This window comes from Petaurus breviceps, unplaced genomic scaffold, assembly GCF_028583685.1.
Source record: "Petaurus breviceps papuanus isolate PSGF00001 unplaced genomic scaffold, PetGlider_PUasm1.0 189, whole genome shotgun sequence".
Lineage (NCBI taxonomy): Eukaryota > Metazoa > Chordata > Mammalia > Diprotodontia > Petauridae > Petaurus > Petaurus breviceps.
Genome location: NW_027185809.1, coordinates 41,262,818 through 41,274,000, shown reverse-complemented (window position 1 = coordinate 41,274,000; position 11,183 = coordinate 41,262,818). Strand labels below are relative to the sequence as shown.

Sequence of the window (11,183 nt, the reverse complement as noted above, 5' to 3'; positions counted from 1 at the left end):
TGTGTGTGTGTGTGTGTGTGTGTGTGTGTGTGTGTGTGTGTGTGTGTTGGGGAGTTGGGTGGGGACACAGTTCCTGAGGGATAAATTCACCAAGTACTAATTGCTCCATCTCTTAAATTTAGGGAAAGTTCAGAAGAGATGTAAAACCAACATGACTTTTTTTTCTATCTGGACCCTCCTCACACTTTAAATCTGAACACTAAACAACACAAGATTTCAAAGACATTTTTAGTCTTCACTTTAGAAACACTTTCTTTATCCTTCTAAGACTTCAGTTCCATAAACTTGCCCTTACCAGGTTATTCACAGTAGGTCATGGTAGGAATTAGAGACAAAAGCCCAGGAGAGTTCTTTTTAAAGATTAGATCAGCAGTCCTGAGCCAGGGAATCATTTGAAAAGAAAGAAGGTTTATTTGAATAAAGTCTTTTTCAGCCCAGGGCATTAGTCACCAGTTTATATTCAAGTCATGAGAGGAACACTCTCATTCTGTGTGTGAAGTAAATACTGTTTGTATTTAGGAGAACCTTGAAAATAAAACGACAGAAACTTTTATTTATACTTCAGAGTAGATATGCAGGTACTCCTTGATGCCTACATTTCACGTGAAAATAATTTTTTGAACATCATTTTAGAACATGTCGCTTACATGAGCTTGCCCAACATACCAATAGCGTGATGAGGCGGTTGTTTGTTCTTTTTCACAAGTCTAAGAGCAGCCCAGACCTCAGTCTTGCAGAAGGAAGGAATATTTTTGTTTTTGTTTTGTAACGTAGAATCCTGGTTCTGAGGACATTGCATTTGGGACACTACATTTTCTCTGCACTTCCCTTACCCTTAGCCACGTTTGCTGCCCCTGCCTCTACCGACTCCTCCATCTAGCATAATTTTGCCTGTCAGCAACATAATTGAATTTCCCTTCCTCTAGGCTGAGGGGGTTTCTCCTACCCGGCCTCCTTCTTATCTGCCCTATGCTTCTGTAAAGAAAAACAAACACTGGCTTTTAGCAAGTACGCAGATGGCACAAAATTGGTAGGGATAGGTAGAACACCAGACAAATCAAATCAGATCTTTTTAAAGATTGACAGGCTTCAAAAATGAGGCAAAATTAACTAAATAAATATAAAACCCCATGCTTTCAAAAAAAAATCACACAAGGAGAGAAAAAATAGAGCTAACCCAATAGCAATCCATGTTGGAAGAAAAAAAAATGTGTGGATTTAGGTCATTGTAAGGTCAGTATGAGCCAACAGTGTGTCATAGCTTCTTTAAAAAACTAATATAATCTTAAGACTACATTAATAGATGGTATACTGTTCAGAAAAGGCAGGAATAAACCCACTCTCCTGTTAGACCATACCTGGTTAAGTTACAAATTCTAATATATCCACAATGGGAGGGCCAGAGCTATGCAGGGTATGGGAACTGTCATCTTCTGAAGATCGGTTGAAGCAACTGGGAATGTTGAATCTGGAAAAAGAAATGGTACCTGACTTCAAGCATTTGAAGAACTGTCACACAGAAGAGGTATTGGGTTTTTTTCTGTTTGACCCCAGGGAATAGAACAGAAAGTTCTTAAAATCTTTCTGCCTCCAATATCATTTGTTCAGGGGGAAAAAAGGAGGGAGGAGGAGAGGGACAGAGACATTTGCATTAACTTTGTACTCATCTGCAGTCATTAGGATACTGTGATCCTAAGCCCCATTTAGTGGCTTCTTGGCTTGGTGCATTGTGTATGACTGACCTAAGGACTATGGCCCTTGCAAATCATCCTTCATTTCTGATGTGCAAATTTACTGACTGCCGTGGAGGAGGATTTATACATGATGACAAAGAGCCTTCTCTGTGCCACCAGATTATGGGATAAGGTTTTTTCATTAGAACACAGATAAAGGTATTCCACAACTTTTTTGATTGCCGTGTTTTAGGTCTAGTACCTTACTCGGTAACCCAAGTAAAAGACTAAGAAATGAACTCAGAGAACCTGACAAAGAAGTACATCTAGGACAGGTAGTTTTTGAACCATTGACTCCCTCCTCCCTAAACTCTTACTCATAGTCACCATTTCTTATATTTTATCTACATTTTTGCATTTTACCGTTTGGATAAGGGCTCTTGCTTGGCCAGTCTATTTTTTTGTTACTTCTGGTCACTTTCATTCTTTCTTTTTATACAACTGCAAGGACTCATAACACATATGAAACGTAAATAAAGATATTTTCACCTTTCGAATGTGAAATCATTTCTGTTCTTATGCAGTTTTGGGGGGAAAAGCTGGGGAGGTGGCAGAAGTGCAACTTTATTTTTCCAAACAATTATTTGTATTAAATGAACTCAGTCTATAACAGGACTTTAGAAAGTAAATCGGTAATCATCAGCTTATTACTCCTTTTTGGAGAGATATAGAGGAGATGAGAGCAGGGGGACAATAGAGTTTACCTCTGTTAAAGATTTTAAATACTCGAAATATCTTCTTCCTCTCACTTCTAAAAGTGCATTTAGCATGGAGGCAAAATCTCTGCCTGACTATTTCTGATTGTCCTTCAGTCCCTTCTAGAAGGAAATGGAAGCTTCATTAAGCCTCACCTGTGCCTCAGCAAAAGCTCATACTAAAGCAAGAAATACCTTGAATTTCCCAAAGGAATTCAGTCTCCTCCCACCCCTTTCCATACCCCAGCTGTACTTTTCACCTAATGGTAACAGCACTTATCTCATATGATAGGCTGTTGTGTTTATTGCACTCTCTTCTCTGTGACCTTATTTAAAAGATAATAAAATGTAGATACCTTCTCAGTTCAAGGCCATGGACTCAATTTGGACCCTCCTGCATTTAGGAGAACCCAGACATCTCAATGTTTATTTGAGAAATGAGCTGAAAAGAAGGGACAGTCTATTGAGAACAATTATCAGCCTTGGTGCATCAGTACCAGCCCAGGATGTTAAATATAACTTTCTTGTCTTGGATTTCTACCTTTCTAAAATAATGTAGTAGAATCTTATCTGATTTGAGAATGTGTGTGAGCGTGTGTGTGTGTGTGTGTGTGTGTAGAGAGAGAGAGAGAGAGACAAAGAGGAAGATCATTTTAGTAAAGAGAGGAGTAGGATGAACTGAAACCTTTTTAAAGAACAAACAAAAAGCCTTGAAACAATTGTTTTTCTCATCTATAAACACCATCTTTTAGGCGACTTTCAGAAGTCCTATTGATTGAGAAGGGTGACAGACTTCAGCTGCTCTGTATTATACCTACCCCATATGTGTGTATACACATACATATGTATACATACATATACACACATATATCTGTGGGGGGTATATGTGTGTGTGTGCGTGTGTGTGTATGGAAAATCTCTAGCCAATCTTGGCAACTATATAAATGCCTTTGGCCAAAGCTATCTGATTCAATCTCCCAAGCTGGTTTGGTTCCCATGTCTGTTGGTGCCAATTCTCTGTACCTTTGACATATTGTAATTCTTACTCTTGTCAGGTTGGGGTTTTTTGTTTGTTTTTTACTGGAAAGAGAAGTGTTCTCTTTTTTTTTTTTTGGAAAGTTGTATACCTTACTTAGAAGTTATTTATTAAAAGAGAAGGAATGTTTTTTCTCACTGGAAGCTTTACATGGAAAATGGGAGTAATGATAGATTTCATGAGGTATGTGTATTTTAAATGAATAATTGAAAATGAAAAGGCTGTATAAGTCCATTAAATGTTGAAACTAGAAATGGGCCTACTTAGCAAAGACAGTATGGTGAATAAAAGCATGGTGAATAGTTTTTATACTATTTAGAGCATCTTCAACTCCAAGAGCTATCCTTTTTGTTTTAAAATTTGAAGGAATAAATGTCTCTGTAGCTTCCTCTCGATTTCAAGGTCCAGACTTAGCCTTTAAAGCCCCAAACCAGTAAGATTCTGTTTGAATCATATGGGGAGACCTCTTCTTTGTCTTCTAAATTCACTTGTACCAAAATTAAGATGGTAACCTGTTCCTTAAATATACCAGTCTGGTGTGCCAGGTCAGTAAAACATCATCATAACTTTGTTTAAACCATGGTATAGCTACACCTGGTGTTTCACATGTGGACTGGTTGTCAATCCCTCAGGAAGGTACAATGGAACTAGAGGACTCCAGAAAAGCACAGCCAAAATGGCAAGTAGAATATAGCAGATGTCATGAAGATAGACTCAAAATTAGGAGAAGTGGGAAATAGACATAGTCACAAAATCCAAGAATATTAGAATGGAAGGCATATACACATACGTACACACACATACACATATATGTATGTATATACATATATATTAGGGTGCATCATTAGAATATTAGACCTGGAAGGGACATCTTGGACCTTTTAGTCCAAGCCCTTCCCCACTACTACTAGTATTTTACAGATGAGGGAACTGAGGCCACAAGGGTAATTATGAGCCCAAAGCCAAACAATGACAGCTGTGCTTTTAGACCTTGATATTGGAGTCTGGAGCCCTAGTCTGAATTTTATAAGGTATGTGACCTTGGTCAAGTCACAACCTCTGAGCTTCACTATTTCCTCATCTGTATAGTGGAAATGCTATCCCCTCAGGGTTGTCGTGAACTAAAAAGCACTTCTTGAACCATAAAACACTATGATAAAATGAGTTGTTGCATGACAACTGCTTTTTTTAAAAAAAAAAAAAAACTCCTTTACATAGCAAGATTAAACAAAGATTTCATTACCATGAGAAGTCATAAAGGCTGAAAATAAAGCAGTCAAAAAAGTTTAGATAAATCCATGGATGATAATGATAATATAATCCACTATAAATCAAAGGGAATGGTTTGTGTGAATCCTTAATTTTTAAAGACCAGTCTCATGATTAACATGAGTGATTACCTTATATAATACTTCACCTCTCTAGGCTTCAGCACTCTCATCCATTAAATGAGTGGGCCAAATTAGATGATCACTAAGGTTCCTGCCAGCTACAATATTTTTATGGTTCTTTTCATAAAATGTCCCTTGGTGTTCAAGACAATAGATGAGTCATGGATCTGACCCTACATATTTCTTCTGCTCTTATGAAGCAAGGAATTTTAAAGCTATAACAGGTAGAAATTAATTGTCTTGCTCTTAAATCTTTTTTTTTTTTTTAAAGCAATTGGGGTTAAGTAACTTGCTCAAGGTTACACGGCCAGGTGTTTCTGGGTGGGTGCTAAGTGTCTGAGTCCGGGATTCGATCCCAGGTCATCCGGACTCTGGGGCTGGTGCTCTTACTCGCTGTGCTACCTGGCCACCCCAATTGCTCTTAAATCTTTGATCGACATTTCCTCATCCCTAATTGCTAGTTTCTCCAGGCAGGAAACATAGGAAATTTTGCAATCTATTGTTCTCCATAAGACTTTTTAATAAGGAGAAATCAGGGGGTCAGAGTGGACTAGGGAGAATTAATTGGAAAGTAACACCTCATGAACTGCCAAGGATAGCAAGGTAATACTGTGCCCATGGGGGGAGGGGCTACCCTCCAAGGGATTGAGTAAAATATCAGAATCATGAGAATTAGAAGAAGCCAGAATATCCTTTAATTTGACTGAATCAGGGAAGGCTTCATCAGACTTGGAAAAACCTTATCAGGCTAATATTACCTAGCCCCAAATTATATATTCCTATGTATAGCTTTTAGGATGGGGAAGAAGTAAGTAAATATATTGGGTACTTTTCTACAAAGAGAAAAAAAAAACCAAGAGATAATCTGCTCCGCCAACCGACCTTACCAGGTAAAAGAATAGCATATCTTCTGCCCTGTAGCATCAAGAAGGTTATAAGAAAATGAGATGTCTATGATTGTTTCAAAAGTCTTGCAAATTATTCAGGTCTTATAAGCTTGAATCTGAGAACCTGGGTTCCAGGACTTCCTCAAGTCCCTAGGCCTCTATAAAGAGCGTTGGACTAAATGGACTGAGTTCCCTTCCAGCTCCATATCTATGAATCTGAAAATTCTTCACCCAACCAATCTCTTAGAATTATTCTTTAAACTACAAACATCTCACCAATGGCCAGCCAAGTTCTATAAAGTATCATTCCTTTTTTCATTTATGATGTGTTTAGGCATGCTTTTGAGTTCATTTTAGTTAACTTGGAACTATTCAAATGCAGTAAAGAATTCCAGCCTCTGCTTCTCTCCCTATTTACTTTATGCCTCTGGTGGAATCTTGGACACCCATTCTAGCCATACTGTGATCTCATGAAGCCTTAAGCACCACAGCCTCACCTCAGAGTGCTTTAGGGCCAGCTGTACATATACCATATAGTGTCTTAAGGGAAGGGCTCTGGGGACCATAGCTGGAGACAAGCAGAAGTTCCCTCAGAACCTTAGACAGCAATGTAGGCCTAGGATTCCAAGGGTTCCAAAGTGAAACGGGTTTCTAAGAGCACTGATACAACCAAAACTGAAGCCAAGTAGCCATGTAATCATTATTTCCGGTGGCTGACAGATCCTGGAAGGTTGCTTTGGCATTTCCACAGGATAAACTAGAAACAGTATTCTGGTGAGGGGTCACTTAGTTCTCTACCTCTTGCATACATCATGGTGTAGTGGAAAAGCTTTGTGATCCAAAGATCTAGGCAGGAATCCCAGCTCTGCCACTTACTCACCTGAGTGACTTCTAGCAAATCACTTCATCCCTGACCCCTCAGTTCCCTCATCTGCAAAATAAGGGCATCGGGTTGGATGATGTCTAAGGCCTCCTCAAATTCTGAATCCTCCTGATCTGATCTTGTCTGTAATGAATTCTAAACCGTCAGGATGGCTGCGGTCAAGGTCAATTCAGCTGTTTTACACTGTTCACCATTCATTCTCACTTAATGTAACTTCTTGCACTATTGTAATAGATTTTATGTAATAATCAGTTTAATTTTTTACATGTGCATACATAATAAAGTCTACACACTGGCCAACTTTGTAGAAATGAACTGTTAATAAAAGTTTTTAAAACATTGTTGAAATTTGATCTGGAACATGCATGATTAAGGGTAATATTGCATGAGTTAAGGCTCATCAATGTGTTATTGAGTAGCCAATGTCCATCAGTGATTTCTAGTGCATATTAGTATAGTAAGTGCTTAATAAATGCTTTTACAATCATTCAATGATTGGTAAAATTACATTGTACCTTGCTGACAATTTTCTCAACCTAATGGTTTGCTTAGTTAACATGTAGTTAGAGGTAAAATTTGGGCAATTCAATCAGTTATTTACTTAGCACCTATTGTGTACCCAGCTCTGTGAGGTAACTTAAATAGTGTTAAATGCCTCTCAAAAAGTGTATAATTTTATTCATGACATGGTAAAATGAAGAGTGTCAGGCTGAGCCAGAAGGTCTGGGTTCAAATCTTCACTTCCCTACTTACTAGCATGATACTGAGTAAGTTCCTAATCTATAAAATGGAGATAATACACTACTCACACAGTTTTGTGAGGAAATAGCTTTACAAACTATGTAAAGACGTGTCAGTCAACTTCTATTAATTAGGCTATTTTATTTTATTTTACATTTATTAAGCCTTTGTCCCAGACACTGTGGTAGGAAAGGGGGATTCAAATATAAGCAAAAAAAGATAGTTGTTTCCCTGAAGGAGCTTACAGAGAGGGAGAGTCAGAGAAAATGCCTGGAGCTGAGAGATAAAATGTCTTGTTCATGGAACAGCCAGGAGGCCAGTGTCACTGCATTGAAGAGTATATGATGAGTAGCAAGGTGTAAGAAGACTAGGAAGGTAGGTTATAAAGGGCTTTGAAAGGCAAACAGAGAGCATTTGTGCTTGAATCTGGAGGCAACATAGGAAGCCACTGGAGTTTATTGTATAATAGAGAAGTAAGTTTACTGAATAGTAGAGAAGTCAGGGGAGTCAGGTGTGAATGCTAGGGATGGAGCAGCCTTCCAGGAAAGAAAGGTTTCTAGGTCATGGTAGAGAAGTCTAGAGTACAGCCTGGTAAGAAATAAAAAGATATGGGTGGCATCCTGAAGATGAACTATCATAATTACTATTGTTGCTATTGCCAGCTATGCCTTGCACATAAGAAAATGGGTATAAAAGGTATCAACGAGGATTTGCATGTGGATATAAGGCTGGTCCTGGAGTGAAGAAGATAAATTCAAATCCTACCTCAGATACTAGCTGGATGACCTGGACAAGTCCTTTAATCTTTCTGGCCTCCATTTCCTCATTTGTGAAATGGAGATAATAATTGTACCTACCTCCCCAGGTTATTGGGAAGGGAAGAAAAAGGGGGAGGGAATAAGCATTTATATAACACCTACTATGTGCCAAGGACTTTGCTAATAACTTTACAAATATTTGGAATTGATTGTGTGACATGAGAGACACTGGCAAAGGACTGCCCAGCATGGTGTGCCCTCATCAAAGAACATGCTGTTCTCTATGAACAAAGTAGAATTAAAGTACCTCAAAAGGAACATGAGATGTGCGAATTTAGAGAATCCACCCAGATGTTCACATAGACTATTTATGCCCAACCTATGGTGGAACATTTTGAGCTTGTATTGTTCTGATCCACCATAGTTGGACACACTGTAACTTGTTGGACACACACTTGTAACTCTCTCATAGTGTATCACCAAGACAACATTCACAGCACTGACAGCGACTATGAATATGCCAGCATAGTTCTGAATCGCAAAATATAACAGACTCTCCATATAGAAGACAAAAGCAAAAACATTTATTCAGACACCAGAAAGCCAAATCTCAACACCAGAAAACCGAATCCATCATAGCAACAAAGAAGTCAATATTCCTTATCACTGCAGGAAGCAACACCATCCCAAAACTTTTCTCCTGCTTGGGTGTAGCACCAATGCAATATTTACAGAGCCCATGATCACAATAAAAACCATGACTATAAGTATCACATGACATTCAATCACATAATATACCAAACTCTCCAGTAGAGGACAGAACTAAAGCATTTATTTAGACAACGGAAAACTGAATCCCCAAACCAGTAAGCTGATTCCATCATAGTAGCAAAGATATTGAGAAGCCATAATAACACTGAGAGCCACAGCATCCTTCAGCCTTCCCACAAACCAATACAAGATCAATATTTATTTACAAACCTCTCTATCTCCTTTCCTCAGCCTCCTCTCTCTCCCACCATCTCTCTGGCTCTGACCAGCTTCCTGTGGACTCTTCTTCCCTTCACCAAATCTCCTCCCTCCACAGGCTCCATGTTTCTATATTTAGCCTATTAGGGGGCAGAGTTTATCTTCACAGGAGGGAAGCTTCCTGTGGGCTCTGCTCCACCCTTTAGCCAATTCCCTCCATCACAGTCTCCATATGATTACATTCAGCCTATCAGGGGGCAGAGTTTACTTTCAAAGCTGGGGGGGGGTGTCTTCAAAATCCCTCGTAGGTCTATTAAGGGGCAGGGAAGATCTTCAAATTCCCATTCTCATTACATTGGGTCTTCCCACAAATAAACACTCACAATCCTATCTGTCCCTCCATTCTAACTGCTCTGACTCATTTCCTGCTCCACCCCTTCCTGCTTCACCCATTCAACAAACTCCTCTCACCACAGGTTCCATGTGATTACATTCAGTCTATTAAGGGGCAGGGAAGATCTTCAAATTACCAATACCATTACACATAGTGATGTCATTCTGGTCCTCTTTAAGAACAAAGGACAACAATCAACCAGCAACTACAAATAATATCTCATTTAGAGATCCTTACAGCAACAGTTGTGAGGATGAAATGAAATATTTATAAAGCACTATTTAAATGCTAGCTATTACACATGACTAGAAAGACAGGAGTTCCAGTCAAAGTGAGAATTAAAGACAATAGGTTGAGAGCCCAAATACTACAGCACTATCTTCAAGATCTCAAATGAACCAGTGGAGGGTGTCAAACCTTCCTTATTTGGGTGGATCTTCTGTGGAACATTAATAGAAAGAAATAAAAATATTAAAAATAATATTTTAAAATATAGAAATAGAAATGAGAATCACCCAGGATGGGAAGCCATAGAGGGACTGCAATCTGCATTGATGGTGTAGACAGTAGCTGCTCTATTGAGACAGAAGTATTTTTGTCCCTGCAAGATAAGAATTACATGCATGAAATAACAATATTTCTGTTTCTTTAGCATCTAGAGCTAGACCATGGCCAAAACTGAGGAGTTTGAGCTTGGACCCATACATCTCATTAGGCCATTGAATGTGTGTGGGCTGATGTTAACTACCCTGGTCAAAATTTAACATATTTATAGTGTCCATAATCTCCCACAGGAACTGTGACTTATTTGGCCTCAACCTGGTAACACTGTAGATAATACCTCCATCTTCTTCTAATCAATATATTCTTCCTTGCCAATCTACTGTGCCTAGCTGCTTGTCTAGGTGAAATAATATCATCTCTAATGCCTCTGTAACATTGAAAATGTTATACAACAATTAAATGAATCAACACGCCCCCCCCCCGCAATGAGAATCCTTTTAAATACTTGTATAAGCAGTCTACCCTGCATTGAAATTTAAGAAATCACTGAGTCAAAATCTCTATGTGACCTTGGATAAGTCATTTCATCTCTCTGGACCTCAATTTCCTTATCTGTAAAATGAGGAAGTTGAATTAGATGGCCTCCACATGGTCCCTTAGAGACCAAGATCTAAGATCCAATGACTATAAGAACATTTGATCATTGGTTTGGTATGATAAGGGTACATAAAGGTACATACTCATGGTAACAGGAAAACACAATGTATAACTGCAAAAATGAGCTAGATAATAAAATTAGTCCCAGTAAGATCCATATTGAAGCAAGGTCCTCTATTCCCCTTTGTAAAGATATAACAACACATTTGCATGTTATTGTTTTAACTTCTATTCAGACATACAGACATTCTGTAACAACCAAACTTGCTAAGGATGAAACATGGCTGTCTTTGTGCCTCCTGTGCATTCTTTTCCAAGGTCCCTAGCGGACACATTTGATCACTTGATGATTGTATTAGGATGACTGATTAAGACAGGGGTTCCTAACCTTTCTTATGTCATGAATCTCTTTGGCAGTCTGTTTGAAACTTATAGAGCCCTTCTCAGAATAATATTTTTAAATATGCAAAACCTATAGGATTTTAAAGGAACCAAATTCATTGAAATAGTAATTAAAATTTATTTTTTCAAGTTC

The 11,183-nt window shown here is 38.5% G+C and overlaps 1 protein-coding gene across 4 annotated transcripts in view; it reads left to right on the top strand.

The window, feature by feature from the left end:
• The window catches only part of STON2 (stonin 2), a 186,249-nt gene extending 179,276 nt beyond the window's left edge, over positions 1 to 6,973 (top strand). For all 4 annotated transcript variants that reach the window (XM_069092362.1, XM_069092359.1, XM_069092360.1 and 1 more), the window contains one exon: positions 1 to 6,973. This exon is cut by the window's left edge and continues 541 nt beyond it. The gene's annotated coding sequence lies outside the window, so the exon portion shown is untranslated.
• The last annotated feature ends 4,210 nt before the right edge of the window (positions 6,974 to 11,183 follow it).